The 7500-nt window shown below is 48.4% G+C and overlaps 1 non-coding gene across 1 annotated transcript; it reads right to left on the bottom strand.

The window, feature by feature from the left end:
- Positions 1–5968: 5968 nt before the first annotated feature.
- On the bottom strand, positions 5969–6123 carry LOC114882590. The gene has a single exon (XR_003790449.1). It is a non-coding gene; the product is annotated as a 5.8S ribosomal RNA (ribosomal RNA).
- Between the last annotated feature and the right edge of the window lie 1377 nt (positions 6124–7500).

Raw genomic sequence — 7500 nt, 5'->3', positions numbered from 1 at the left:
GGATGAGAGATCTTTGGAATTAAAGTTACTGCCGACTTGCACATTATCTCGGGGAGTTCCCCGCAGAGCAAAAAGATGTTAAAAATTCGGATCAGTATCTCAATAGGTACAGCCCGAAGAGCACGACAGGATATACTATCAGGGCCAGATGATGTACCGCGTTTCGGAAAGCACACAGAGATTTCATCGGCAGAAATCGGAGCCCACGCCTCTGGAACTTCGGGATCGTTGTCCCTGTGAGCTTGATAAGGTATAGGCGCAGATTCAAAGACCGCATTCCAATATGGCTCCATAAGACTCCTGTCGATGGGCGGTGCATCGGAGATGTCCTCCAAAAGGGATCCAATACATCTTCCCGGGTTCTTCTTAAATAGCCGCTGGGCCCGCGCATAATCAGCTCTGCGTTGCTTCCGTTTCGATGTAGAGGCGGTCTGTAATGTCTGTTTACGTACACGACGTGCTTGAGGCCGAGGAGGGAATATTTCCCCGATGTAAAACGCGATATTATTTTTAAGATCCGATGGTGAGGTATCATTTATACGAGCCAGGATGCGATTAAGTACTTCTACATGGTAGTCCTGCCCCCGAAGAGGTGGTAAGGTGCTTAGAAAGGACCGTATAGGTGATAAAAGGTCATTCTCTTCAGCAGGAGCAGTTGGAGCGGTACTCTCACTCTCTACAGTTTGGGTACTTGGGTTGAGTTCTTCCAGGTACCTTTGGACGGCATCCTTATAATCAACACGCCGGCGCTGTCCCTTAATACTTTCAAGCGTTCTATGAGGGAACGCGGCTTCCAACAGCTGATTGACAAACTGGTGCCCTTCAGTTATAAGCGATGCCTCCTTTTGGGCCATGCGCATGCGCTCTTCGTCAGACCATCGGACCTTAGTAGACGCCGGAATTATCTGCTCATCGCGAGCAACCGGATGAGCCCTCCTAAAATGGACTCCGAGACCGATTTTAGTAGAAAAGAAGCGCCCACACTCAGGGTAGGAACATACATACTGGGTGGCAGCGGAAAGAGCAGGAACCGAACGAGAGGTAGAGGGATCAGAAGACGATTGCGAAGAAGAAGAAGAAGAGGTAGAAGGGATAGCAGAAGAGAGATTAGTAGAAGAAATAGGAAAAGATAGACTAGGGGAAGGAATAAACGCTGGGGCAGCAGAGCCAGAGGGCCCACCACCTGAAATTAAGTCATCCGAGGCTTTTTGTGTTTTCTTTGGGCCAGCGTGAAAAAGGACCGAGAGGGTTGGCAGCCCGCAAGGCCCTGAGTCGTCGTACTCAATTTAGCCGTATCGTCTAATATTAGAGCGAACACGTTACCGGCAGGAACCACGAGGAGGTATGAGTACGACTTGGACGGGAGAGGCTGAAGGGCCAAAGGCCTGTGTTACGCGTCACCGTCCCTGTAACTACAACTCCCTTAAGAGAGTCATAGTTACTCCCGCCGTTTACCCGCGCTTTTTTGAATTTCTTCACGTTGACATTCAGAGCACTGGGCAGAAATCACATTGCGTCATCACCCGTGAGGGCCATCGCAATGCTTTGTTTTAATTAGACAGTCGGATTCCCCTAGTCCGTGCCAGTTCTGAGCTAAGCGTTGAATGGCGGCCGAAGAAGCGACCACGACGGCGTAACCGCCACGGAAGCCTCGCAGCAAGGAAGATCCGCGGGAGGCCAAGGCACGGGACCGAGCTCGGATCCCGGGACGCGACCGAAGTCGCCAACCGTTCACCTCGCCCAGGCCCGGCACGTCAGCCAGACCCGCTTCCCGACCAAGCCCGACACGCCCCGCTCCTCAGAGCCAATCCTTATTCCGAAGTTACGGATCCAATTTGCCGACTTCCCTTACCTACATTAATCTATCGACTAGAGGCTCTTCACCTTGGAGACCTGCTGCGGATATGGGTACGAACCGGCGCGACACCTCCACGTGGCCCTCTCCTGGATTTTCAAGGTCCGAGGGGAAGATCCAGACACCGCCGCAACTGCGGTGCTCTTCGCGTTCCAAACCCTATCTCCCTGCTAGAGGTTTCCAGGGAACTCGAACGCTTATACAGAAAAGAAAACTCTTCCCAGATCTCCCGACGGCGTCTCCAGGTCATTTTGGGTTACCCCGACGAACACTCTTACGAGGGCCCGAATGGTATGCGGTTCCGCTGCCGGGTTCCGGAATAGGAACCGGATTCCCTTTCGCCCAATGGGTGTGCATCTCTGCAACTATTGTGTTATATTAATTCGATTTAGCCATATTTAACAGTTTTGTTTTGTTGCCATTTATCTGAGAGCTTTAGGACACCTCATTTACATAGGATTTCTCTTAGGGCTTAGGATCGACTGACTCGTGTGCAACGGCTGTTCACACGAAACCCTTCTCCACGTCAGTCCTCCAGGGCCTCGCTGGAGTATTTGCTACTACCACCAAGATCTGCACCGACGGCGGCTCCAGGCAGGCTCACGCCCAGACCCTTCTGCGCACACCGCCGCGACCCTCCTACTCGTCAGGGCTTCATGGAGGACCAAATTTTGTCCAGCCCCACTTGCCACTGACGGCGGAGTATAGGCGCGACGCTTCAGCGCCATCCATTTTCAGGGCTAGTTGCTTCGGCAGGTGAGTTGTTACACACTCCTTAGCGGATTCCGACTTCCATGGCCACCGTCCTGCTGTCTTAAGCAACCAACGCCTTTCATGGTATCCCATAAGCGTCGACTTAGGCGCCTTAACTCTGCGTTTGGTTCATCCCACAGCGCCAGTTCTGCTTACCAAAATTGGCCCACTTGGCACTCTGATCCAATAATAAAATCTCATGGCTTCATTTGATGCAAGCAAGCCAGAGATCTCACCCATTTAAAGTTTGAGAATAGGTTGAGGTCGTTTCGGCCCCAAGGCCTCTAATCATTCGCTTTACCAGATGAGACTCGCAATAACGTTTCGAGCGAGTGCCAGCTATCCTGAGGGAAACTTCGGAGGGAACCAGCTACTAGATGGTTCGATTAGTCTTTCGCCCCTATACCCAGTTCCGACGATCGATTTGCACGTCAGAATCGCTACGGACCTCCATCAGGGTTTCCCCTGACTTCGTCCTGACCAGGCATAGTTCACCATCTTTCGGGTCCCAACGTGTACGCTCTAGGTGCGCCTCTTCTCGCAATGAGAACGAGACGCCCCGGGAGTGCGAGGCCTAATCGTAACGAGGCCCATCCTCCCTAGGTCGACACAGAGGACGACATTCACTTTCATTTCGCCTTTAGGTTTATTTATATCCCAATGACTCGCGCACATGTTAGACTCCTTGGTCCGTGTTTCAAGACGGGTCCTGAGAGTACCCAAAGCAATAGCGTCGCCGACCGGTAATTCAAAGCTTGGCCAGTCCAAGGACTCCTCCTGCTAACAGCTGGCCAGGCCCGGGGACGGCGCATAGTCCGTACATCCGGGTATTATAACTGAACCTAGCTTGCGGCGGTCCTGACGCACACACATTCGAAAATGGATTGGTTGCGGCCCGATACCGTCTGAGTACCGTCGCGCAGTCGGCCAGGCAACCGAGGGTCTGTCACGAACGCCGTTAAAGCGACGGACAGGCTCCGCCTCGGACCGTAGACCGACACGCAACGGGTCGCGACGTTCTACTAGGGGAGAAGTGCACGACTACCTCGCCGGAACGTTCGCCGAAGGTGGCGTGCCCTCGCTAATGGAACCCGAGGGTCCATCCGGGGCATCGCGCACCAACGGGAGCCAGCGTGGTTGACGATGAATCTCCCCATTCGATCTTTTGGGTTTCTCAGGTTTACCCCTGAACGGTTTCACGTACTCTTGAACTCTCTCTTCAAAGTTCTTTTCAACTTTCCCTCACGGTACTTGTTCGCTATCGGTCTCGTGGTCGTATTTAGCCTTAGATGGAGTTTACCACCCACTTAGGGCTGCACTCTCAAGCAACCCGACTCTAAGGAGAGATCCTCCCGAAACGCGTACCGGTCACTACGGGCCTGGCACCCTCTATGGGTAAATGGCCCCATTCAAGATGGACTTGGACGCAATTCGATGTCTCGGGATAAACGGATCCTCCTGAACACTACATTTCCCAGCGGCGGTACCGCGGGATTCAGTGCTGGGCTCATTCCTGTTCGCTCGCCGCTACTAAGGAAATCCTAGTTAGTTTCTTTTCCTCCGCTTAATAATATGCTTAAATTCAGCGGGTAATCTCGCCTACTCTGAGGTCGTCAATTTCTTTGGTTTCATCGAAAGGTGAATATGATGCTCGATGCAAAAAAAATAAAAAAATAAACGAAAAGAAGCAAAAAAGCAAACACGTAGAGAATCTGTGCGTGAATCAACCTTTCGCATATTCAATTTTTCCTCTCTCTCTCGTTTCAAAATGTTTGTATTATTTATCGTTCGATGAAACGAGCACAAGAGGGAAAAAAATTGAGACACGACGTTCCCATGATTTTCGTGTTACTTCCTTTTTGCTTCAAACATTTTGCGGACTGCAGCTTCGTCGTATTGCTTTTATCAATTTTTAACAATTTCAAAGCGAAGACAACTCGCAAGACGACCCATTTCGTCCCGGTTCAATTTTAACGTCCGTCCGTATTATTTTTTGTTCCACAAGAGATTTCGAATAGGTTTCTTTTTGTTTATTTATCATCCCTTCTTTTCGAGCGCAACGGAAGCAAGAGGAAAAGCAAGAGCGAGAGAGAACATTTCGCGTGTATTTCATTTAGCAATTTTAACCAACACGCGATGTACTCTCCACACACCTCTTAGATTTAACTGCTTTTCTTCTCTTCTTATCTCCCCTTAGCGCAAGGGTAAACCCAATTTTTCTCTGCTTTGGAACGCAACAACACTTTCGAGGACTGGACGACCGAGCGATGGTCGCGCGGTCTTCGCTTATCTTTAACAAACGAAGTAGTCCGTATGTATTCTAAATGTTGAAGCCTCCTAGGACTTTAAGCCATGCGAGACATTGAAATGCTGTTTTAACGGGAGCATGCATAATTGCTGCAAACATACTTTTATCACAAGTTCTAGCCACGCCACGGAGGCTTCGAAGTTCCTTCACCATTCGCTTTCCTCTCTTTTGTTACACAGTTTCAGACTACGATCAGGGGTACCGAAACACTGCATTGATTGTAAACAACCATTTTTATCTTGGAGCGGAGCGTTCCTTTACTCGTTCGATTTGTCTTGTCGCGTGTGTATTCGCTTTTTCGACGCTTTTTTAACCATTTAACTTGTTTAGCGAAGCGAAACTCACAGACAGACAAAAGAAAGGAACAGCATCGCGCGTCAAACAGCGACGACCCATCTGAAGCGATCTTTCATTTATACACCGTTTGTAAACAGAGAGATATATAAAGCGCGGGGAATCATTCGAAACCCTGGGGCTATTCGAGCTTGCATTTCAGCAAATTATCATCTCAAACATTTCACTCGTTTGCTTTTTCTAAATTTATAGGAGAGCTTCTTTCGTTTATTTTTTCACACACCTTTCGTAAATATCGTTTCTGGCAACGTCGGGAGCGTAGATTTCTACGAGTGAACAATCGCGTAGATCCGATAATTCCAGCAGGATGGAGAATCTTTATAGATTATCTTTCGAGAACTCGGTGCTTTCACGGGCGGTCGTTTATAAATTTTAACGAACGACTCGCGCGCCGTGACGCACTTGCGCCAGTTCGAATAGATATTTCGAAGTTTGTTTCTCTCCTTTAACGGCCTGCATTTAGTGTATCTGTTGCGATTTTCGTCACATCGTTTCCACGACAAACGCCGACGAACTGCCCAACTATCGCTCGTACGTTGCGACTCTTTTTTTTATTTATCGTTCATTCATTCTTTCAATTTCGTTCGATAATCCCGCTCCGAAACGTTCTACTCTCGTTGAACGACGGCGGGATGTTTAAAAAGCAATGAATTACTCTTTTTCGAGAAGCAAACGCAAGCAGTCTTTAGTTAAGAAAACGACCCTCAGCCAGGCGTGGTCCAGGAATTGTATCCGTGGACCGCAATGTGCGTTCGAAATGTCGATGTTCATGTGTCCTGCAGTTCACACGTTGACGCGCAATTAGCTGCGTTCTTCATCGACCCACGAGCCAAGTGATCCACCGTTCAGGGTAATCGTATAATTTTGTATTTCAAACTCTTTAGATCTTTAGTGTTATTTTCATTATTAACACACATCACATTCGATACCCACATCACTCTCCCACCCGGCGCGTGCAGGAGAGCGAATTCGGGCGTCGCCAACGTATTTGTTTGTTCGATCGTTGACGACACGATCGCGTCCAAAGACGGAAACCGTCGGAGAAACGCCCAGTGGCACGCTCCTCTCGACGGTCGGGCGTAAAGTACATTTAAAAACCTTGAAAACTACGAACGCACACAAGGAATTCGAGCGCGCGTCCTGTCGCTGAATCGTGCGCGTTGCGAGATTCGAACAGACACACGGCCGGCGACGATCGGTCTAACTAATGGACACATAGTTTTTCAAAGACTCGCTATCGTCGCTTCGCAGCCGGTCCGTAAGCAACACACATCGATCAGGCGGACGCACGAATTTTACCACGGTGCGTGTTTCGTAAATTCCAGGTTACCCGCAAGTACCTCTCTCTCTCTATTTCGAAAGAGGAATCTCGATCCGTCCTTTTCGGACAATGGAGAAATCTTTTTATCGCAACACGGATGGCAAAGAAACAACCGAAGCGTAGGAGCGTGGGGACGAGAGCGACGAGAAGAACGTCGCGAAAACAAAGTTTCGACGGTTGCTCGTTCTAAGACATCGTAAAACTCTCTCAGTTTTAACCACTCCTAAACGCTTCGTAAACTTTTAACAATTCTTCGCCTCCGCGAGTTTCATTTCGAATAGAGCGAACGCAACACGGACCAAACAAACTCCGATGATGCGAGATCATTTAGCAAAGATCAGACGGCGGGTCATCTGTATTCCTTTTCTCTCTTTTTTTTCTATCTTTCCATTTAACTAGGGTGTCGCAACGACGGGTACATATATATATATATATATTGTATTTCAGTTTTAACGATCTTTCCAGTTCAGTTTGTAATAATATGATCCTTCTCTTTCATTTCGATCTTTCCGGTTTATGGTTAACCAACAGAAGCTGGTTTTTATACGACTTGTTTCTTTCAGGTTTGTTTGTTTGTTACGACTTTGTTTGTACCCGATCAAGTAGACGACGACCCATAAGTGATAGTTAGAGAGATAAAGGTCAAGAGACCTCACGCAAGCGTCTTTTACTTCCATTCACATCAGTCAGAGAGAAATGGTCCGGCGTCGTGCTCTCTGGCGCCGTTGATCGCACAGTTTTTTTGCCGGCGGTATAATTTTACCGCATCGCAGCGTTTTGGTATTTGTTTCTTATTGGCTCGAACCCGAGATTTTTGTGTTTTATGTCATATGTATTTATTTATTATTATATCTCTCGTTTTGTATAATTTTTGGTCCGAGCTCAATAAACTTTTTTTATCGCTTTATC

Source organism: Osmia bicornis, unplaced genomic scaffold, assembly GCF_907164935.1.
Source record: "Osmia bicornis bicornis unplaced genomic scaffold, iOsmBic2.1, whole genome shotgun sequence".
NCBI classification, from domain to species: Eukaryota; Metazoa; Arthropoda; class Insecta; order Hymenoptera; family Megachilidae; genus Osmia; species Osmia bicornis.
The sequence above is the reverse complement of the archived record's forward strand: the minus strand, read 5'-3'. Positions and strand labels throughout refer to the sequence as shown.